General features: G+C 47.3%; 1 protein-coding gene across 4 annotated transcripts in view; it reads left to right on the top strand.

The window, feature by feature from the left end:
- Positions 1-24,365, top strand: part of P2RY2 (purinergic receptor P2Y2) — a 54,096-nt gene that overhangs the window by 3,958 nt on the left and 25,773 nt on the right. Inside the window, exons 1-2 of one of the 4 annotated variants that reach the window (XR_008320354.1) lie at positions 4,314-4,535; positions 10,537-10,954. The gene's annotated coding sequence lies outside the window, so the exon portion shown is untranslated. Of the gene's footprint in view, positions 1-4,313; positions 4,536-10,536; positions 10,955-24,365 lie in introns of those variants that run through there. The other 3 variants (XM_053312896.1, XM_053312897.1, XM_053312895.1) reach the window with 3 other exon arrangements.

Genomic DNA, 24,365 nt, shown 5'->3' with positions numbered 1-24,365 from the left:
GTGGAGTTATGGAGCAAAATGTGTGGTCACTATTTTTCAAGTGTTTGGATTCTTTGGTGTAAGTGGGGAGCTTGGGGGGATACCCCTGTGGGATGGATGCTCTAGGCTAGGCCACATGACCCCGGAACCGGCAATGAGGGAGCTGGTCCTACCAGAACCTGCTGGGCCTTCGGAGAGAAGGCTAGCAAGGTTGTTTGTTTTGTGTTTTGAACTCTGAACTCTTGCCAATTGAACTTTATGTCATTTGTTGCCCTACTGGGTTTTTTTGGTGGAGTTTTTTGGCAACCTTTTATTCTAGTAAACCAGTTCTTGTTTTTAAACAATTTTACTGGTGTCTCTTTCTGTTATTTCAGTCCCACCTCCACCTCACGCCTACCTACCCATTTTATTTACCACACTACTGAGTTCTGATATTGTTTTTGAAAGACGGAGGGTTCAGTGCCTGGTGGGAGTGGAACCAGTCATGCAAGCTAAAGATCTTATTTTGCTGGCAGTGGCACTCTTACCCCTGGACTTCGGGGCCAAAGTCCTCCACACCCTCTGGGGTCCCCCAAATACTCCTTAGTCTGTCCTGGGTGGTGTGGTTGCCGCTGGCCCGCACTGTGCTGGGCAGCCAAGTGTGATTATGACCTGTACTGGGTGCTTTAGAATTGGGGGGAATGGGGAAAGAAATATGTGGGATAGGAATACCTTAAGTTGTGTGTTGAAATGTTTCCGCTAATATGAACATACCTGTTTTATTTTCTTACATTCTTGTGAGTTCAGTTGCTGTTTGTGCCTTCAGGAAGCCACGTGTTGAAAATACTGTATTTGTGACAGTGTGTGTATGTGTGCGCGTGGAGGGGGATGATACTTAACTTGCCGCAGGGGGGTGGGTGGGTTCCAGTGGTGGTAGTGGGGGCTCCAAAGGTCTTTAGGTCCAGGCTCCAATATTACCCAAATGTGCCCCTGCTTGCCGGCAGTGGACGGTTAGATTAAGGCCCAGCTGTGGGCATGGCAAGCCCTCACAGCCTACTTTGGGGTTTTTTTAATGACTAGAAGGAAAGCCACTTAGTTTCAATCTGAAAGGCATCGTTGAATGGTAAGAGGAAGGAAAACCATGTCCATGTATTATTCGGTTGACACTTTATTTTTGTTCTGCAGTTGATGTTTTTCATTGATTTTTGGCTGAGTTGGGCACTTCTGTTTTGGAAACAGAAAGCCAGGGTGGTGGTATACAATTTTATATAACTAAACTTTATAAAAAGGGTCTTTAACACCATATTTTGCACAAGGTGTAGTGAGCAAGTACCTCTACATTGGTCTCTGGTGGTGTACCCTTCAATCTTTCAGCTCCACTGATTAATGGTGTGTGTGTGATTATAATCTATAATTAAAGTTTTAGTTGGTTTACCTGCTTGGTTATGTCAATTAGAGCCAAGCAGGGAAAGCTCTAGGTTTTAGTGGGGGGGGGGTGTTCTGTAAACTGCACCCCCTCCCATAGCCTCTTTTTATAAGGGTGGATTTACTTTGGGGGATGGAATGGGAGAAGAGAAGTGATGAAAAAAATGACTCAGCCAAGCAATTTCCCCCTGAAATTTCCAAGCAAATGCAGACGGTTCTTATGAAATTTCACAAGAAACGAAATGAGTTTCTCCAAAGGCCTTTTTAGACAGCAATGAGAAGGGCTAGAACAGTGCTTTTCCAAGCTCTGTTTGGAGTTTTCCAAGCACTGTGTGGACAGACACACTTTTACGCTATCTCCACACATTTCAGTAGGTTTGCATTGACCTTTTCAGCATGAATCCACATTCTGCTCACATGCACAGCATGGTCCTAGAGCAACAACAGCAACAATTTATATACTGCTTTTCAACAAAAGTTTCCAAAGCGGGGGGGGGGGGGAGAGAATGTCTCCCTGTCCCCAAAGGGCTCACAGTCTAAAAAGAACCATAAGATAGACACCAACAGCCACTGGAGGGATGCTGTGCTGGGGATGGATAGGGCCAGTTACTCTCCCCCTGCTAAATAAAGAGAATCACCACGTTAAAAGGTGCCTCTTTGCCCAGTTAACAGGGGGAGCACAATTTTCTCAGCACCACCCCTTGCAGGCCAGCTCTTGCTTTACATGAAGAACTGATTACAGCTTTTCTGGTGGTTCTTCACTAAAAACAAGAGCTGACCGCCAGCAGGTGGCGCTGATAAAACTGTGCTAGGAGCCTGCTGTGTATATGGACAGAGTGCAGACCACACTGGGGAAGACTGCTGAAGCATGGGGGAAACGAGTAAATTCATGCTTGGAAATGGGCGGAGCCACCATTGCGTGGACGGGTTCAAAGAACCCGGGCTGCTGCCAACCAGGGGCCGCCCCTGGTGCCCCAGCCACACCCCCTGTGTCTGACATCAGATGCAGGGGGCGTGGCTTTGCTCTGCATGGCCCCATGTGGGATAAAAGCCACGCCCCCTGCACCTGATGTCAGACACAGGGCGTGTGGCGAGGGGCAGTGGCAGGAGGAACACGGGCCACTGTCTGCCTTCCTCCGCCAGTGCTTGGAAACACTTTTCCGGCACTTTTCATCGCCGTCTGGAAGAGCCCCAAGAGACTAGTGAACAACATTTCTCTGAGGGTTTCACTTTCTGTTTTATAGCTGCTTCCCTCATGTACACGAGGAAATCTTGGTTGTTTTTAACGGATGGTTTATTCAGCCCCAGCTCCATTTCCCCTTCTCCTTGCCCTCCGTTTCCCTTTCTGACTCCTCCCCCACACTCTCTACAGGATCCCCCTTGGGACAAATGTCCAAACAAACAAACTGCAAAAGAGATCCGGATAGGATACAACAGTTCCCATACAGGTGTATGTTGTAGGGCAGGTCTGTCCAACACCGCCTTGCATAAACCGAACAATAAGCAAAACAAAACATATGCAACAAAATGGAGTGGGAATGAGGTGGGAGAAGGCTGGGCTGGTCAAACGGTTTGTGCGACTTGGGACCGCAAATGAACAGTCTCGTTTGGAGGCTCCTCTATGTCAGCCTGCAAGTATAGCCCTATTCAGACATGATGTTGCACCTTTGTACACACATGTATGTTTTTGTGTGAACAACTGTACTTGCATTCATTTTGAAAGTGGACCTGGGTTCAGGCCCCCTGAAATGCAAGATATATGTAAGAATTGTACCGCTGTGCCTGCATTTGGTATAACCTGTGAATAACTGTAAAGGTAAGGTAAAGTGTGCCGTTGAGTCGGTGTCGACTCCTGGCGCCCACAGAGCCCTGTGGTTGTCTTTGGTAGAATACAGGAGGGGTTGACCACTGCCTCCTCCCACGCAGTATGAGATGATCTTCCTATATCGCTGCTGCCCCATAGAGGTGTTTCCCATAGTCTGGGAAACGTACCAGCAGGGATTCAAACCAGCAACCTCTGGCCTGCTAGTCAAGTCATTTCCCCTCTGCGCCATTAGGTGGCTCGTGAATAACCGTACCTGCGTACAGATCTGAACTTGTGTACCCTATATGAAGACTGTACAAGTGTTGAACATCGCATGTGAACAGGGCTCAGAGAACGAGCACGCCAGAGAGGAGGCTGACTTAGAAGAATCGCTCTCCCTGGTGTGCTGGTTTTCTAGTTATAAGCTGTTGTAGAACCCCTGGTTTTAAGGCGAGGTATCCCCCTCACCTGCAGTCTGAACAGTCTGCTCTCCCGCTTCAAGGACCAACCGCCTCCTCTGTCTCTTGCATGGGTACACCAAGCCTTAGCATCATCTCAAAGAGATCCCACCCACCCCCACATCTCCCCTTAGAGGGGCAAGTGTAGGTTGGGGGAGAGTTTGCCTTCCAAAGGGCCTTCAGCCGTTCATCTCTGGAATGGTTTACTTTGCTTGGCCAGCCGGCGGCGACAAAGAAGAAGCAGTGTAGTGTAGTGGTCAGAGTGCTGGACCAGGACTGGGGAGACCCGAGTTCAAATCCCCATTCAGCCATGAGACTAGCTGGGTGACTCTGGGCCAGTCCCTTCTCTCTCAGCCTCACCTACTTCACAGGGTTGTTGTGAAAGAGAAACTCAAGTATGTAGTACACCGCTCTGGGATCCTTGGAGGAAGAGCGGGATATAAATGTAAGAATAAAAAATAAAAATAAAATAAAGGTGGGGGTCACATTTGCCCAGCAGAACAAGCAGCTGGCTTTGCTATCCGGCCGGCACTGGGCACACTCTTCCTCCCTTCCCTTCCCTGTGAACTCATCTTTCCCCAGCAGGAGGGAGGGAGAGTCAAGGAGGATAGCCTCACAAGCAGGGCTCTCTCCCAGGCAGGGGCCAGCCTGGGCAGGCAGCAAAGCAGCTCGTGCTGGACACACCTCCTCCTCCTCCTCCTCCTCTTGCACCACCTCTGTTGTGGCTGCAGTCACCAGCCGGGGCAGAAGCAAGCCAAGTGTCAGGGAAAGGCAAAGAGAGCCCAGCGGGAAAGACGCACTGAGGGTCAAGATTTGTGTTTAAAGCCACCGATCATGGGAAGGAAAGGCAGCCAAGCAACGTGAGAGGCCTCCCTAGGAAATCTGAAACTGTAAGTCTCGTGTGTGTGTGTGTGTGTGTGTACAGGTTGCTGAATGTCTTGTACTGCACGTCTCTTCAACGCCTCTGCATTTCTGCATACTCCAGCATCGAGTCCCATAGACCAAACTGCAGAGAAAATGTTCTTTCTCTCTCTCTCAGACACAGAACAGCTCCATGCCTACCATGTCCAGAAAAGTTTTAAAATCTTCTCCTTCTTCTCCGTCTCCTTCTCTCTCTCTCTCTCTCTCTCTCTCAGTTGGCGATAGTTAAACCGTATCAGGATTTGGCCAGATGTGATCTCATCGTATGCACTATTTTTAGATCCCTTTATTTTTTTTCAGCCCATGGTTTTAAATAGGTTGTGACACAGTCGAGGCTGGAATGAGATGGCGAGATAAGCATTGTAAAGAGCTCTAGTGAAACCCACAGGACAGGTGGTGTTCCCTGGTGTTGCAGATCACCTGAACTTTCTAGTGGGGGGAGATGTGCAGAAAAAGTTTCCGCCTGAGAGTGCTTTCTGAGAAGTAAGTCCCGTTGTGTCCGGCGGATCTTGCTTCCAAATGATGTGCAATAAAGTTGCTGCTTGGCGAAAGCAGATGCCATAAACTATCATTTATGGCAGTGCTGTATACATTTTGCAGGTTATTTAGGAAAGGTTGCATTTACAAAATGAAAGCTGTTTTCTAAAACTACGACAAAGATTACTGCCTGAGTTTGCTTCTGAGTAAACATTCCTAAGCTCTGACAATTAGTTGGCACAGTTGTGTATCCCACCCTTTCTTGAAGGAACTAAGAGCAAAGTATAATGGGGTTATTCTCCCAACGTGCCCTCACAACAACCCTGTGAGGTAGGCTAGGCACATTGCCAAGTAGCAACATGCGCAAGGCTACCCCAACAAGGTTCATACCTAACCAGAGAGCTGAACCCAGAGTTTTCTCATTTCTAGTCCAATGTCGTCCTCCCCTGCCATCATAATCCATGGTTGGCTTAGGGCAAGCACTTCCCTATCTGTGTGCACCATTCAGAGCATTCGTAGGAGGGATCTAGTGATGAAAAAATCTACTCTGAACATTAGAAAAGGTCACAATTAGCTGTTACATTAGTTAGATTCTTTACTGGTCTCTCCGGAAAAGGTGTAAGAACAAGGGCAAACTGGGAAACATATTTTAATAGCAGATAATATTACTCTATTTACCTGAATCCAAGACCAAGCCCCCCCCCAAGTTCTTTGATGTTAGAAATGGGGGGCAGGAGACTGTTTCTCCTTCAATTCAGAGTCCTCTTCATTTTGGGTAAATACATGTACAATGTATATTTAACTTCTATTTTTTTAAAGAAGGTTGTGTTAAATTCAGAGCCATTTATTTGGGTAAATAGGGTACTGCTTCTGTTATGGTGTCTCAGACTCAGGGTTCTGCAGTGGTTAGAGTGTGGCATGAAGAGAAGGGAGACTTGAGTTAAAATCCCCCTTAATGATGAAGCAAACTGGGTGTGGGTGATCCTGGACCAATCACAACTAATCTACCTCACAGGATTGCTGTGAGACTAGAAGGGGTTGGGGGGATACTCTTGTATTATCTCCTTGGAGGAATGGCAATTTAAAAAAACACACCCCCATAATATATAAATAAGATTTCATCACAAGGCATTTGTTTTTTAAATAGCTGTTTAATCTTTGTGCAGATTTTGTTCAAAATTTGTGCCAAGGGGTGTGTGCATCTCAATCCCTCTCTGTTATACTTTTAGAGTTTATGTTTATGCATGGTTTCTACCATGTTGTGTCTTGCTCAGAGTCCCAAGGACTGGATGGGATGAAATTAAAAATACAGAAATAATGCTATAAAATTCAGTGGAACAGACAGACACACGCAAACACATACACACACTCCGTGCGATGAATGCTTGTTCAGAGCATTCATGGGAGAATTCAGCTATTAATTAATAAATCTACTGTGAACATTAGAAAAGGTTATTAAACAATTAGCTATTAAATAAGTCAAATTCCTTTTTTTGCATTTTAAATTTTTATTGGCTTTTATAATAGCTTTTACATTCAAATTACATTCATTTATTTAATTCTACACATAAGTAAATATTGACTTCCCGCTTACCTATCTGTGCGGTTCACAATCACTATACATATAAACCATTGCTGTAATAGATAAGTCAAATTCTTTAGTGATCTCCCTCACAAACCCGACTAACCTCCAGCCACATCAGATGCTCACATTCAGAAATCATGTTTTGTAGGGTTGTGTGTCTGTGTGTGTGTTTGTCCCATGGGGTCCTGTAACATTATTTCTGAATTTTATCCCATTCTTCCTGGGGAAGGGGAAGTCCTTGACATCTGCGCCCACCACGGAGTCAGCAGTGGAGCTGATTGGCTGCATTTTTCTGAAGCACTAAGACTTCTCTGACTGCTCTGGTGCTGTGTTAGGATGTCAGCTCCTGAGAACATCTAGTTTGCACCGAATCATTTCTCTGCAGTGTAGATTCCACAGCATTACTGTACGACAGAGAATGCATTCCCCCCAGAACTGTCAGAAACGATATAATATGCATCCTTTTGGAAATGTCAGCTCCATAAATTAGTCGCTTGCACCCCCTCCAAAAGATGAGAGATGTTATTTAAACTCCGTGCACCTGTTTGATCAGCACGAAGCAAGGGGTTCATACGGAGGAAGCCAAGGCCATTTCCCTGAAGTCTACTGGCCTGCCACACAAGCACATTTCGAACTATTATGTTCAAAATATGCATTTCCTCATAGTGCACAAAGCTGTGGGGAAGTCCATGCTTGCGGATATCCTAAACATTTTTTGGGCTTTGTGCTAGGACAATTGTCAGGTCCAGTTTCAAATGAGATAGATGGCACTGTGAGACCAAAATAGGTACACATGGTATGTGAACGCCAGCATTAGGAATTCAGCTCACCCTGGCAAACTAAATGCCAATAGTTCAATCTATTACGTAAGTACAGTTGGAAAGTTTGGTAACTCTGAAGTTCCAAGTAACTCCACAAAATAAGTGTGTGTCAATCCAACATCTCTTAATTTTGAAACATCGGTTTGGCCAACCCAAGCGTGTCTTTATTTTGTTTACCATATAAACAAAATCAAATATATTTTGTTAGATGTAAATTTGCACGGAGCCAATGGAGTGTTTGCAAACCTGTGCACAAGACTGACATCAAGGATGTGGTTTTAGAAAGATTATCCTGATGTGTGTGTTGCTAGTTATGCTGAAGGACAACAGATATGTGGTGTGTGCACATGCCTTCACACACGTGTAAAATGAGAGTAGGCCTATCTCCTGTAAACTGAGAGAAAGTATGCTTACCAAGTATTCTCCGATAGAGCTGGAGGATTTATGCGAGGAGAGCGGGTCCTGTGGTAGCAGGCATAAATTGTCTTCTTTGCTAAGTAGGGTTCACCCTGGTTTGCATTTGAATGGGAGACTACATGTGAGCACTGTAAGATATTCCCTGCTTAGGGGATGGGGGCACTCTGGGAAAAGCACCTGCCTTCTTGCATGAAGAAGGTTCCAAGTTCCCTCCCTGGCAGCATCTCCTGATAGGGCTGAGAGAGACTCCTGCCTACAACCTTGGAGAAGCCGCTGCCAGTCTGTGCAGACAATACTGAGCTAGATGGACCAGTGGTCTGACTCAGTACAAGGCAGTTTCCTATGTTCCAGATCTTAATGAACTGCCTGAAAAGAAGCCAATCTGTCTCATTCAATACATTATTACCATTACTATTATTTGTTATTATTGATTTCAAAAATGTACATCCTGCTTTGTATGGTCAAAAGGCAGCCCAAAGCAGCCAACCAATAAATCCCATTAAAATAATGAAACAGAAAATAAAAATAAAACAACAAACCTGGATACAACAATACAATAGTCAGAAACACTGCAAACCAGGGATTCTCAACATTGAGTCCCCAGATTTTGTCAGACTACAACTCCCATCGTCTCCAGACTGGGGATGATAGGAGCTGTAGTCTGACGACCTCTGTGGATTCAAGGTTGAACCCCTGCAGTAAATAATGAAAACAGCAGGAGTTTATAAACAATAAGTAAAAATATAAGCAGCCAAGCAGAAACGGGTCAAATGAAAGGAGATTCATGGAAAGCCTAAGGCTTTCTGGGAAAGCCAGGTTTTTGCCTGGGCGCTTTCCTGACTAGACTCTACAACAAAGTCAGGACAAATCTTGGAAGTGTGCTTTGTGTCATGACACCACAGTCCCTAAGTGGACAGCAGGGTGCCATTGACACTTCCAATGCCATGATGTGAATTCCATTGCTGTGAAATAGAGCAAGGACGTCGTATATCTGGTGTGAAAAAGTTGCTATTTTTTTCGGGTTGTTGGTTGCTGCGAGACCGAAATTTACATCCCGAATGTGACTTGCCCGAACGGAGGCATTTTTCTGCTGATGAGCAGCTAGTCTGGAAAGCGCCCTGGAGCCTGGTGCTGTAATATTAAAGCCTGGGAGACCTCTCTGGGGAGGGCACTCCATTAGATTGGTGCCACTGCTGAAAAGGCCCTGCTCTGAGTAGTCACCCAACTTCAGTCAACAGGCTTTGTTTTGATGCTGAAGAGAGCAAGGGAGACCAGCTGTGAGAGGAAGCAGCCCTTAGGTCCCCAGCTCCCAAACCATTTAAAGATTCATACCAGCACTCGCCCAGAAACAAAGAGGGACATAAGATTCTCACATTCCTTTTGCTATGTAAACTGCTTTGCGCACTTTTGCTGTTGTTGAAAAGCGGTATATAACTACAGCAACAACAATGTAGCTGCTCAGATAATGATCTAAACATTAACAGGTTTACATTAGTAGATTTGCATTAGTAAATCTGGATTTGCAAAATAAATTTTCCAGGCATGGCGTTGCTTCTGACACACCGGGGGCATGCCAGCACCTGGATGGGCTAGCGTGGCCCTCCTGAGTTCATTTCCTAGCCAGATTCATTGTTGGCTGGAAAATGAACCCTTAAGAACATCCCTGCTGGATCAGGCCCCCCAAGGCAGCCCATCTAGTCCAGCATCCTGTTTCCCACAGTGGCCCACCAGATGCCTCTGAGAAGCCCTCAGGCAAGAGGTGAGGGCATGCCCTCTCTCCCCTGCTGTTGCTCTCCTGCAACTGGTATTGAGAGGCATCTTGACTCTACAGCCCTCAGTCTAGTAGCTATTAGACTTGTCCTCCATGAATTTACCTAAGCCCTCCTTAAAGCCATCCAGACTGGTGGCCGTTACTCCATCTTGTGGCAGAGAATTCCATAGGCTGATTATGCGTTGTGTGAAAAAGTACTTCCTTTTGTTGGTCCTAGATTTCCTGGCCATCAATTTCATGGAATGACCCCTGGTTCTAGTGTTAGGAGAGAGGGAGAAGAATTTCTCTCTCTCCACTCTCTCCACACCATGCATGATTTTTATAGACCTCCATCATGTCTCTCTGCAGTCTTTTTTTTTCTAAACTTAAAAGCCTTTGAGACTTCAGCTGACCTGACCACATGCCCTGTTATATCACATGCAGGGGGCATGGCTGGGGCAGGCGAGGGGCCACCAGGGAGAGGGGCAAACACAAGCCCACCCTCCCCAAGCTATGCCCCTGAGGGCTCCATCCGACCCAGCCATTGAATGACGGAGGAGGGAAGGCCGTCCGATGCAGCAGGACCAGCACCATGCTACCACCTACCATGCTTTTTATGAGCACCCCATCACAAAACTGGGTGTGTGCACAGCTCCCCACCTTGGCTAGAATGCTTGTCCTCCCCTATTGCTGGTTGCAGGAACTATCCTTTAGTGCAGGGCTGCTCAACTTCATCCCTCCCTCAATCCCTGGCTATTGGCCACTGTGGCTGGGGATTATGGGAGTCGTAGTCCAGAAACAGCTGGAGGGCTGAAGTTGAGCAAGCCTGCTTTAGTGGGAAGAGACCGCGGTGGGCATATGCAAACTCAAGTCAACTCGGATCAGACAGTTGGCCGATCCTTTTTTTTTTTTTTTTGCAGTAGGCAGATCATGTGAGCAGGGCCTGCTGTGGTGTGCAACTCTGTGGATGGATGGATGCCCTGGTCTGTACACCAAGGCCGTTGTGGTGAGGAGGACAAGGCAAACGCCTCACCATCACTGCTGTGCTGTGCTGCTGCGTGCAGCATGGGAATACCGCCGCAGTCTCAAACTGGCCTTCTGCTAGCCAAGAGTCCTCCTACAAACACACAAATGCAGCACACAAATTAAAGAGAATCAGCTTTTGAGGACTCAGACCAGAGGCCCCCTCTTGATGCCCTACTCTCTGGCTGCACCACCAGGGTCAATGGCTAGTGGAGGGAATTTACTCATTCATTCATTCAGTTGATATACCCCCTCGCTCAAAAGCTTCTCAGCGGCTCACACAAATAATGGCAGGCATTTCAGGCTAGGAGAAAGACCAGCATCTTCTTGCTTGTTGGAGTCAAATGATCTAAGGTACTGTATCACTGCTGACTTGGTAACTCCTTCTTTGGGTATCTTGTTGCTTGAGCATGGATGGAGCCGTAGAGTATTTCCTTAGCATACAGAAGCTCCCAGTTTCAATCCCTGGCATTTCAGGGGCATAGGAAGCTGCCACACTGAGTCAGATCATTGGTCCGTTTAGCTCAGTATTGTTTACACTGACTGGCAGCAGCTCTCCAAGGCTTCAGGCAGGAGGCTCTCCCAGCCCTACCTGGAGATGGCAGAGAGTGGACCTGGGACCATCTGTATGATGCTTTTCCACTTTACTACGGCCCCCTCCCCTGAGGGGAATATCTTACAGCGCTCACATATAGTCTCCCATCAAAATATAAACCAAGGCAAACTCTGCTTAGCAAAGGGGACAATTCATGCTTGCCCCCTCAAGACTGAACATATCATAATGTTATCTGTGATAACATTATAACTGCTAACAAAACGGCTAATATAATGCCCTTTTACAAATATATGGTGTGGCCAACCGTTCAGGCCAAAAAGGCATTTTAGAACTGGGAAAGGTGCAGAAGAGAGCAACCAAGATGATCAGGGGCCTGGAGCACCTTCCTTAGGAGGCAAGGCTACAGCATCTGGGGCTTTTTATTTTGGAAAAAAGACGACTGCGGGGAGACATGATAGAGGTGTATACAATTATGCATGGTGTGGTGAGGGCGGAGAGAGAAATTTTTTTCTCCCTCTTAGACAAATTCATGGAGGACAGGGTTGTCCTACTAGTTTGGTGACTATAGGTCGCTTCCAGCCTCAGAGGCAAGATTCCTCTAAATACCAGTTGCAGAGGAACAGCAGCAGTCGGGGGGCATGCCCTTGCCTCTTGCCTGTGGGCTTCTCAGTTGCACAGTGCTGGCTACTGTGTGAAACGGCGTGCTGGACGAGATAGGCTTTGGAGATGATCCAGCAGGGCGGTTCTTATGCCCTTAAGACAGCTCTCCTCCCCTATCTTCAGGTAGGGGTCTGAGAAAAATGGTTGCCTAAAGCCCTGAAGAGCTGCAGCCCGTCAGACAGGATTGAGCTAGATGGACTCAGGGTCTGGCCAGTAGACCGCAGCTTCCCAAGAGCAAGAAGCCTTCAGTGTGAGCAGCAGTGTTCCCTCTAACAGGGATTCCCCGCTGTTGTTGACTACAACTCCCAGAATCCCCAGCTGCCGTGGCTTTTGCTTGGGGATTCTGGGAGTTGTAGTCCACAACATCTGGGGATCCCTGTTAGAGGGAACACTGGTGGAAGCCCTGGTGGCGCAGTGGTAAAACTGCCGCCCTGTAACCAGAAGGTTGCAAGTTCGATCCTGACCAGGGGCTCAAGGTTGACTCAGCCTTCCATCCTTCCGAGGTCGGTAAAATGAGTACCCAGAATGCTGGGGGGCAATATGCTAAATCATTGTAAACCGCTTAGAGAGCTTCCAGCTATAGAGCGCTATATAAATGTAAGTGCTATTGCTATAGCTAACACTGACTGTGAGCATCTTGATTCTGAGTGGAGCCACCAGGATGCCCCTCCGTGCTTACCGACGCCCCTCTGCCTACTCCCTGCCAGTCGGTGCCTTTGCACCGGCCTCCCACTTTTCTCCCCCCCGCCCCCCGGCGGACTGGCCCTGTCATGGCTGGCTGGTCTCTGCCACCTTCGGAACGGAGGTCTTAACTCTGGCTTGCTGTCGGGTGGCAGCCATTTCCCCTGCCTCTCGTCTCTGCCTCCCGGTAACCCGCAGCCTTGCCAGCTGCTGGGAGCGGGACCTGACCTTCTCAGCGCTGAGCGGCACTGGGCTGCCTCACACCTGCGTGAGCTGGAGCACCAAAACACGGATGGGGAACAATGCCTGTCGCATCAAGGGGAACAATGACCTTTTGTGGTGAAAGAGCCGTCCACATTCCTTGGGTGTCGAAATGTTTCATGGAGCTCATGTTTACAGCCTCTCCCATCCTGACTGACCTTTATGGTTTCTTGGAGGACAATGGCCACAAGGCGGGAGAGGTGGGATGCCAAGAAGATTGTTGGGTCTCTGAGAGTCTGATTTCCATCAGTCTGAATGACACCATCTGGAGGGCTGAAGCAGAGGCTGGATCTGGCCCGGCAGCAGAATGCCACCGTGGAGCCAGTATGGATGATGATACATTCTCTGCCCACACAGTTAGAAAGGGGACAGCAGGGTGGGCTCTTTGTGATGCCTTCTGCAGATGTCCCCGTGGCCTCCTGACTGCTAAGTGGCCATTTGGATGAACAAGCACACACACACACACCCCATTATTTGTCTTATTTGTCATGAACCCTGGTCTGTTGCCTACTAATATCATCTGGAGAGGTCTAGTAGTTAACGGTTGCCGCAGGCTCTTTTGGTGGCCTCCCGGGACCCGGCTTTCTCTGCAGCTGCCCCGGGGCCTTGGAATATGCTCCCTGTTGAAATAAGAGCACCGCCTTCTCTGTTGGTTTCCAGGAAAACTCTCTAGACGTTCCTGTTTCTCAGGCTTTTAACTGAAGATTCTTAAATGTAATATGCTTTTATCTGTGATGTTGTTTTATTAGTTTTGCGAATTTTAACTGTTTTATATTGTTGCAAAATTTGTTGTGTTTTTAATTTGTACACCACCTAGAGAGGTATATATCAGGCGGTATGGAAATATGATAGATAGATAGATAGATTAGATAGATATGATAATGGGATGTCTTAGGAGGGTGTAGAGATGTCTGTAAAAGATGGCGTAACAGGTGCTTTCTCAGCACACCCCCTTTCAGTTCCCTTGGGTAGGGAATACACATCATCCATACCAGCCCATGGACTGGACTGTCCCATTGTCGGCTGTGGGGGAGAAGGCTGTGGGGGAGAACTGGTCTTGTGGGAGCCAGCATGACTTGACTTGTCCCCTTAGCTAAGCAGGGTCCGCCCTCCTTGCAAATGAAAGGGAGGCTAGAAGTGTGAGCACTGGAAGATATCCCCCTCAGGGGATGGAGCTGCTCTGGGAAGAGTATCTAGGTTTCAAGTTCCCTCCCTGGCAGCATCTCCAAGATAGGGCTGAGAGAGATTCCTGCCTGCAACCTTGGAGAAGCCGCTGCCAGTCTGTGAAGACAATACTGAGCTAGATAGACCAATGGTCTCAGTATATGGCAACTTCCTATGTTCCTATGTACATATAAGGGATAATGCTTCAAGCAAAAAACCAGCACTCCAGACAATCAGAATGTAAGTAAAGTTGTGCCATTGAGACGGTGTCGACTCCTGGCGACCACAGAGCCCTGTGGTTGGTTGGTTGGTTGGTTGGTTGGTTGGTTGGTTGGTTGGTTGGTTTAAAACATTTATACGCCGCCCCTCCAGTACGTTACTGCTTGGGGCAACTCACAACAGCTGTGGTTGTCCTTGGTAGAATACAGGAGGGGTTTGCCATTGTCACCTCCCATGCAGTATGAGATGATGCCTTTCAGCATCTTCCTATATACTGCTGTCCGATATAGGTGTTTCACCAGCAGGTATTTGAACCAGCAACCTTTTGCTCCCTAGGCAAGTTAGGCTGGGCTAAAATCTCTCTCCTCTTCATGTGTTAATTTTCTATTTGTAAAGAGCTTAAAAAGAAAATTCAGGGTGCCATTCAAAAGTGATATCTGCTGCCTGCAGTCATGGAGACTGCAAAAATCCTTTTTGCCTCTCCATGTCCCTCCCTACATTCTGCTGCATGTCTAGATCTAGCCTCAGACTGCATCAGTAAGAAGACAGGAGGTTGCTGTTTACTGAGTCAGACTATTGGTCCATTTAGCTTGTGGGTTCTGCCTAGCTTGACTGGCAGCAGGGACCTTTCTCAGCAGCCGCCCTACCTAGAGATGATGTTGCGGATTGAACCTGGGACCTTCTTCGTGCTCAGGCGATGTTCTACCACCAAGCTACAGCCACTTTTCCAAAGCAGATTGATTTCTTTCAGCCATTCTGTCCTCACTGGCTTTTGTTTCTCAGTGGAGCAGCTCTCTGGAGGTGTTGGAAGAAAAGAAGGGGAAACCCAACAGGGATCGTTCTTGCAGACATGAAAAGTCCCTGCAGAACAGTAGCATTTGAGCAGCACAGTGGAGCACAGTGGGAACGTGCTAGTGCAAGGTTTAGCACTATTATGGATATTTATATACTGCTTGTCAACTAGGAATCAATTGTTACTAGGGGTGAGCATGGACTGGTCCGTGATTGAACTGGGCCACCATGGACTGGGCCAGTTCGAGTGGTTTCATCAGGAACTGCCTCAAACCGGTTCAGGCTGGTTTGTGTGTTCGACCGGCCAAGCCACCCGGTTCAACAAACCGGTTCACCGAGCGGCAGTTCGGTCTGAATTCAGACCCAACTGCACTCCTGGTCCGTGCACACCCCTATCTGTTACTATGGTATGATTTAATGGTGCATGCAAATGCTCCTTCTCTCAACAGAGGTTGGCCCAATGAAAGGTAAATTGGCAGATTCTTTTACATCTGGCAGCCATTAGCAAGAGTAGCCTTTTGCTGGGAGAAGCAGAACTTGAATTGTGAGCATTTCCCCTCTCCCCTGAGAAGACATGTGATTTGCACCAAACCCTTCCTTGCTATTGCCGGGCATCATGAGTAAGTTCTTGTTGAGTGCCCTCTGTCACACTGTGCCTCTTCCCAAGATGGTATTTTAAAAATGCTTTGGTGATATAATAAGTCACACAAGCTGACCCCAGGAAGAGCAGCTTCCACTCTTGATCGCTGCCTTTGGGCAATAAACAATTCTGCACCAGGTTCTTTCTGTGCCAAACACGAGGTTCCACCAGAATGTCCACCGAAGCAGAATTGAGGAAGAGAGCTCTGATTATATTGCTTAATCCAGGGGTCCTCAAACCTGGGTCTCCAGAGGTTGTTAGACTACAACTCCCATCATCCTTCAGCCATTGTGGCTGGGGATGATGGGAGCTGTAGTCCAACAACATCTGGGGACTCAAGATTGAGAGCAGTTTTGCTATGAATCAAGAGATCCGTTCAAAACTCACTTTTGCTATGAACTTGTGAGCAATTTGTTTATGGACCTTTTATAGCATTTTGCAACAGCTGTTCTCCAAGCTGTGTGCATATAAAGGTCACTAGAACAGCTAAACCAATTAAAACCCTAATCTCAAACAACACCCTGCCCCAGCAGAATCTGCAGGAATGCCCTCCCAAAGCCATGGCCGAACAGCAGCTGTTTTCCTTATTTGCAAAATGGCATAAAGGAGGGGAGTCAAACAAACACAAAGCCCACGGAAAAGGGTTCTGGAGATCTGGGGCTACCATTCTAAAGGCCCTGCTCCTTGCAGGTATCAATTTGTCATCCAATTAAACTGGTTGTTAGAGCAGGGCCTCACCAGCCAATCTTAAACTTCTGGGACGTTTAAATGGGAGGAGGCACTATCTTTCAGATCGATTTAGTCATGTCATGATGAGGCCGTAGCTCCGTGGAAGAGTATCTGCTTTGCATGCAAAATGCCCCAGGTTCAATCCCTGGTTGCATCTCCTGGTAGGGCTGGGAGAGACCTCTTCCTGAAAACTTAGAGAACCACTGCTAGTCAATATTGTGGACAATATTGAGCCTGATGGACCAAGGGTCTGACTCAGTAGAAGGCAGCTTCCTATGTTCCTCCGATCCCTTAGCTTCATCCGCTCATTCCCAGTATGGGTATAACAACACTCCCTTGCCTTACAGGATTCCTTTAAGGATACTGAGATAACATATGTGAAATCCTTTGAAATGTAGGGAGGGGGCATAGCCCAGCATTATAGCACATGTTTTGTAAGCAGAAGGTCTTGAGTTCATCTCCAGCATATTCAACTAAAGCTGTCATAGATCAGGTGGTGGGAAAGAGTCTCTGTGTGAGGCCCTGGGCGCTTTCCAGATAACCCGCTACAACCGTGGTAAAATGCTTTAGCTCAGCAGGATCGTATTCAGAACGATCCACAGAATCAAAAAACCCTACAATGGGAAAATACAGCAACCGTTTTGCGATGAACATATGACGATATAGCGTTATATCGTGGCGATTAAATGCGAAACAAGGCATCCGAAATGTGAACCGCACCCTGCTGACAGCGTAGGGACTGCAGTGTCATAACACAGGGAGTACAGAAGCACACTTAGCAGATACGCCATGACCCTGTTGTAGGGTCTAATCTGCAAAGTGCCCTGGAGAACAACTGCCTTCCAGGGTAGAAAATGTTGTCCTAATGGACCAATGGTCAGACTCAGTAAGGCAGCTTCCTATGTTCCTAACACTCAGAAAGCACTCTATAAATGCTAATTATTTATTGACCAAATTTAAATACACTTGTATATTACCAAAACTCCAACATAGGTCCCTTTCTGAGATGTGCCAGGAAGTGTGTAGTAATGTACAATTTAATAATTAAAAGCTACTGCTTCTTGTAGAAGGAAATGTACAATTTTTAAATTTACTTTTAAAAAATATATCTCCAAAGTTACTCCCAAGTTTCTCGGCAGTTTATGTTTACTCCCAAGTTTCTCGGCAGTTTATAATTACTCTCTAGAAAGCAATGGCTGATGTCCTGATTACATTACTTGATGGAAGTCCTATTGAAATTAAGTAGTCTTTTAGAATATCTCTTGAGTAGTAATATTGAATAACTTTGCCTGGATGCCTGCCAAGCTTACAATTAGAGATTGCTAAAATCTACAACAGAGGAGCACACCAGTTTTAAAAAATACATATCACATTTAATCATTTAATATTAGTGCTAATTTATTTTAAAAGATTAGGTATATACAGATTTTAATAATCAAATTGAAAAAGTGGCTTACATAGCAAAAGGGATGAAAAAAATGTCCCCAAAGGGCTCACAATCTAAAAAGAAACACCAGCAAAATCACGGGAAGGAGGCTATGCTGGGATTGATAGGGACTTTTCCTCTCTGCCTGCTAAATCAGTAGTGGACCATCCTAATGTGCTGGTGGACACCAAAGGAGCCAGCTTGGGTGACTCCTCTCTCTTTCCTGCCCCACTCAAGAGCCACTCAAGAGCGGCACGCAACTCAACCTGATGAATGACCAGCCTGCAGGCAGCACGGCTCTCAAGCCGGGCAGGAAAGAGAGAGAAGCAACCTGAGCTGACGCCTTTAGTGCCTCCCTAGCTCATTAGGACGAGCCGCTACTGTGCTAAATATAAGACACTTTAAAGGGTTCTTCTTACGTATTTACAAAAGCCTGCTGCAAGAGGCAAGTCTCAAGTTTGGATCTGAAAACAAGCATGGAAAGTGCCAAATGGATTTCCAGCATGTTCACCATTCACCCTCAAATATGTAGCTTTTAAAAACACACACACAGAGTTGGATATTGAATGTCTCCAAGAACAGGCCTTTAGGAGCAGCAGGATTTCCCTGGAAGGGCAGAAATCCATCTAGCCTAGCATTCTGTTTCCAACAGCAACCAAGCAGATGCTATTGGGAACACACAGACAGTCCCCAATATCTGGGATTCAGAGGGATGCATGGAGCTCCATGAACATGGAGCTCCCATTTAGTGATGGCCCAAGACACCAAAATGCTGCCTCCTCCACATCCGAAAATGAATGACAAATGAAAGTCACAGTGAGCATTCCCTGTCATTCATTTTAGCACATCTATCTGCAAGAAGAACATACCACCCCCCCCCCACAAACTGCATACTATACAGGTATATCTAAATGGAGGTGTGGCCATTGGGGTCGGCATAGCTGTGATCTGTGGCTGGCATGGCGGGTGTGGGGGCTGAAATGGAGAGCGCCTGCACTTCTGAATTTGCAACGACAGTTCTTTGGTGCGTGAGCATTTGCGACCAGGGAGTGCTGCGAAGATGTTGCAACCGAGAGTGTCTGAGAGAGAATCTTCTGCTCTGGAGGAGGAAGTTGGCTCCTTGGGCTGAGATGCCCTTTGCTCTCGAAGCACTTCTTGCTGCTCTCTGCCAAAGAGGACTTTGACCCTCCTGGCCCAGCTCTGCTCTCGCAACCAGCCACACCAGTTTGCTCACACGCCATGACCTAACCCTCAATTCTGGGGGTTATTAGTGAGGTGTGGATGCCTATTGGCTGGGACAGGCCAGAGGAGTGCTGAGAACAACCGGTTTATTGAGGTGCATCAGAACAGCAAGCAGGCACCCAAGGGTGTAAGGTTCAGCCATAGCCAAGGCTTGGGAGCTGGAGCCCAGCTAGTGGCGACAGCATGTGGAACATAGGAACATAGGAAGAAACAGAGAAAGCTGCCAGATACTGAGTCAGACCATTGGTCTATCTAGCTCAGTATTGTCTACATAGACTGGCAGCGGCTTCTCTAAGGTTGCAGGCAGGAGTCTCTCTCGGCCCTATCTTGGAGATGCTGCCAGGGAGGGAACTTGGAACCTAGATGCTCTTCCCAGAGCGGCTCCATCCCCTGAGGGGAATCTCTGACAGTGCTGCTCACACTTCTAGTCTCCCTTTCATATGCAACCAGGGCAGACCCTGCTTAGCTAAGGAGACAAGTCATGCGTGCTACCACAAGACCAGCTCTCCTCTCCCTGACTGGAGATGTGGTGTTTTCGATGTTAATCCCAGGGCCTGCCCCAAATCCTCAGGATGGAGAAGACCAACCACGACAACAACTCCCCCTACTCCACTGTGAATTGCACTCCCAGCTAATTCCTGCAGCTGCCTTCTTCCTATGCATTTCCCCTTGAGACGGCTGCACAGGGCTGAGGAGTGTTTAACAGGATCTCAAGCCGGGCAGCGCCTCTTTCAGCCTCACCGTCCCGTCGGAGGGGAGAGAGAGAAAGTGGCCACCCGTACAGTTCTTCTTCCCTGATTGCCGCTGAGTACTGGTGGTGAGTTGGAGGTCTTGCTCTAGTCATGAGATTTGGACTTCTGTGTCTCTAGACTGCCCATTTGCAGGCAGGGTCATGCCATGGTTAATTATATGTTTGAACACCACCTCGCTTTTTAGACTTAGTAGGAGTAGGAGTTACAGCCGCTGACATCCAGACGTGCTCTTACCCCTGGATTCCGGGGCCTCCACACCTCCTGGGGGCCTCCAAATCCTCTTTAGTCTGTCCTGGGTGTTGTGGTTGTGTCATGGGCCGACATTGCATCTGGCGGCCAAGTGCAATTGTGACCTGCACTGGTTACTTTAGAGACAGGGAGGGGTGTGTGGAGAAAGTGTTAAGTTGTGTGTTGGAATGTTTCTGCTAATGCATATTTGCATAAATGTATTCATTTTATATTCTTACATTCTTGTGAGTTCAGTTGCTGTTTTGCCCTCAAAAACCCACGTGTTAAAAATACTGCATGTGTCATGGTGTGTGTGGTGTGTGTGTGTGTGTGTGTGTGTGTGTAGGGGGATGATGCTTAACTTGCAGGAGTGGGGGGCTCAAAAGGCCTTTAGATACAGGCTCTAAAATTATCTAGTTGCACCTCTGCTGACATCCTAAGAATGTATGCCTGCAGCAGTAGCATACAGGTGCTCATGTATAGGCGGGCAGGGTGTAGGGTTGCCAACTGTCCCTCATTATGTAGGATGTCCCTCAATTCAGGGACGAAATGTTGGTCCCTAGGGGAAATGCTTGACTAACAAGCAGAAGGTTGCCAGTTTGAATCCCCGCTGTTATGGGGAACACCTATATCAGGCAGCAGCGATATAGCAAGATGCTGAAAGGCATCATCATCTCATACTGCACGGGAGGAGGCAATGGTCAACCCCTCCTGTATTCTGCCAAAGAAAACCACAGGTCTCTGTGGGTGCCAGGAGTTGAAATTGACTTGACGGCACACTTTACCTTTATAGGGACAGCATTTGTCCCTCATTCATTCAAGAGCATATAATTCAATTACATATACGTCAACAATACTCAGGCTCTTGATTACCACTGCATACACCTCCCAGCCGCCACCACCCCCCAGCCCCAGCCAGCCCCCACAAACCTGTGTCCTTCATTTTAGAACTTGTGTCCCTCATTCTGGCCATGAAATGTTGGCAACCTTGGCGGGGGGGGGACATTTCTCCACTCTCCCCTTCCCCCAGAAGTGCTCTGAGCAACATGCAATCGCATCCCTGAGGATTGCACAGCCGGGTGTCCTGGTCTGAGCCCCATGAGCATCTCTGGGCCCCTAGCCCTCACCTGGTGGGGGCAAAGTGCCTCTCTCAGGGCCCCACTGAGGTTGGAAGGGGCACATGCAAGGCAGCACGCTGTGGGCCAGAGGCTGCAGGGTTTCAGTGGGAGTAAAATGGCCCAGACCACAAACCCTTCTGCATTATCTGGGAGGGGTGTTCCAGCTGTCCGTTTTCTTCTGGAGATTTGCCTGGCTGCCATGTGGCCCAGTTCCAGGTCTGAGTTGTTCTCCTTGGAAGACTTGATAAACGGTCATTGAAGAGACTATTTTGCTGATAACCTGAGAAGGAATCAGAGCTGGGGGCTCTTTCTGTGCGCGTGTTTCGTAAAGGAGGAGTGGGAACACACCAGCAACCTGCACAACTTGAAATGCTTGTAGACTGTAAAACATGCTTCTTTATGGCAAAGCCATGGTGGAAATGGTTGTAATTGTGAGGTGGATTACTTCATCCTACTGACATTTGGCTTCTGGCATTTAAAGAAGCCGCGTGTGCATCAACACCTGTATATCAGCCAGACACTGGACTGATTCACACTTAGATGTGAATAAAGAGTGGTGTCATTAAGGGGTGGTCCCTGGGGCACAGGCTTCCAGCGAATGGCTCAGTGCCCCGAATCTCATCATGAATCCCCGAATCTCCCAGGGGAGGGATGGGAGCTGTAGTCCAACAACACAAGAACAGCCCTGCTGGATCAGGCCCAAGGAAGCCCATCTAGTCCAGCATCCTGTTTCACACAGTGGCCCACCAGATGCCTCTGAGAAGCTCACAGGCAAGATCTGAAGGCATGCCCTCTCTCCTGCTGTTGCTCCCCTGCAACTGGTATTGAGAGGCATCGTGCCTCTGAGGCTGGAGGTGGCCTGTAGCCACCAGTCTAGTAGCCATTGATAGGCCTGTGTGTCCTCCATGATTTTGTCTCAGCCCCTTTTAAAGACATCCAAGCTGGTGACCGTCACCATATCCCATGGCAGAGAATTCCATAGATTAATTATGTGCTGTGTGAAAAAGTACTTCCTTTTGTCGGTCCTAATTTTCCCAGCCTTCAGTTTCATAGGATGGCCCCTGGTTCTAGTGTTGTGACAGAGGGAGGAAATATCTTAGTCTACTCTCTCTGCTCCTTGCATAATTTTATACACCTCTATCCTGTCACCCCGTAGTCGCCTCTTTCCCAGATGTTGACGTAGTTGCCAGCGTCTGGAGACACAAGGTTGGGAACCCCTACTCTAGACATAGAAATCCCTAAGTTGAGGGAGTGTTGATGCATCTTGTCGCTAATACACATACATGTAAATACATGCGCATGAACATAAAGGTGCAAAGCAGAGCACAGCCTACCCTTGCACAGGCTTCATTATGGACAGTTCATAACGGTTTGTAGCCCTATTTGCATGCTCTGCTCAAGGCACGTACAATCTGCATACAGTTTATGTTCATACAGTTATTGACTCCTTGTGTTCAATGCCCTTACACTAGCACACTTCCTAAGTGTACCTTTCATTAAGGTGGCCTGTGCCCAGGTTCTCTTTTTAAATGAATGCAGATGCAGTCATTAAAAAACAAACAAACGTGTATCCGTGTCCACGAAGCACCAGTATACATGCCCAAGGTCATGTCTAAATAGGATGGATGTCTTTCTAGCATCTCTTTAGCCCAAGAAACAAACACCTCCTTGGCTTGTGGAGGACAGGCCGCTGAAGACACATAAACAAAGCACATAAGTCATGGCTGCACAACTTAGGACCTCCAGCTGACCACAACCCCCAGCATCCTTGACTATTGGCTACTGTGGTGGGGGATGATGGGAGTTGTAGTCCAACCACTGCTGGAGGGCCAGAGTTGTACAGCCACAACATAAGGGTTCCTTTATGTTTCATGTTGATGTGGATTGAAAATTGTTTTGCCGCTAAGGAGTGACTCCTGCCTCCTTCCAATGACCCCCTGAGAATTATAGTTTTATTTGTGGATGCTATCAGAGGTCTCCATCCCCTTAGGGCAAGGCTATTCAATTTAGGCCCTCTGGCTGTTTTTAGACTACAGTACCCATAATCCCCAGTCACAGCGGCTAATAGCTAGGAATTATGGGAGTTGTAGGCCAACATCTGCTGGAGGGCCAAAGTTGAGCCCTCCCTTAGGGAATGACAATTTCGAGGTTTCCTTGGGAGGCAATGGCATTTAAGCCATGATGTGTAGTGCAGTGGACACACAACCTCAGGCACCAACGGGAGCCTTTCTCTTGGCAGAAGTAGCACCCCTGTGGCCCCGATCCAGATGAGGTGCATAGGAACACAAGAATATAGGAAGCTGCCTTATACTGAGTCAGACCATTGGTCCATCTAGCTTAGTATTGTCTACACTGACTGGCAGCAGCTCTCCAAGGCTTCAGGCAGGAGTCTCTCTCAGCCCTATTTTGGAAATGCCTGGGAGGGCTTTCTACCTGGCCGTTTGTCAGGTGGAGCTGTATGGTCATGCAGGGACATATTTTCAAGCTGGCAATGAGAACTTCTTGCCCCTACCATGAACTTAGAGAGGAGGGCTGGTCTTGAAGGAGCAAGCATGAGTTGTCCCCTTTGTTAAGTAGGGTCCACCCTGGTTTGCATTTGAATGGGAGACAGGGGAGCACTGTAAGATATTACCCTTAGGGGATGGGGCCACCCTGGGAAGAGCATTTGCATGCAAATACCCTTCCAAGAATCAGGCCTATATTGGAGGTCTTTTTTGAAATGCTCATGTGGTCACCTTATGAGTCTCTTGAACCAAGCAATTAATCCTCTTCCTACAGACAACTTTAGTCAGAAAGGTTAAAAAAAGACGTGAAATACAGGCCTGCTTCTTAGAAGGACATTTGCAAACAACTGAATGTTTGGGAAAGGGTGTCTGTTGAGATTATTTGTTTAAGAAAATTCCCACCTGCAAACAGTTTGGAACTGATGCAGATTGTGAAATGTGAAACATAGTGCTATACGTTTTCTATATTTGATTTTGTATACAGTTTTCTGTGTAGTGCTTTTTGTCAAATTATCTTTGCATACGGTATTATAGATTATATAATACCATATATTTTATTATTAATTGGTATGCCTTATATACCTTTTATAATACATTTCATTACCATATACTTCCATTACAATATATTTGCTGTATCTTATTGTAGGTAGTACTCATTACATGTGTGTGCACATCACAGAAAAATGACAGGGCAGGGTTCCCAACTTTGGGTCCCTAGATGTTGGACTACAACTCCCATCATCCCCAGCCACTT

Source organism: Hemicordylus capensis, chromosome 3 (genome assembly GCF_027244095.1).
Source record: "Hemicordylus capensis ecotype Gifberg chromosome 3, rHemCap1.1.pri, whole genome shotgun sequence".
Classification (NCBI taxonomy): Eukaryota; Metazoa; Chordata; class Lepidosauria; order Squamata; family Cordylidae; genus Hemicordylus; species Hemicordylus capensis.
The sequence above is the reverse complement of the archived record's forward strand: the minus strand, read 5'-3'. Positions and strand labels throughout refer to the sequence as shown.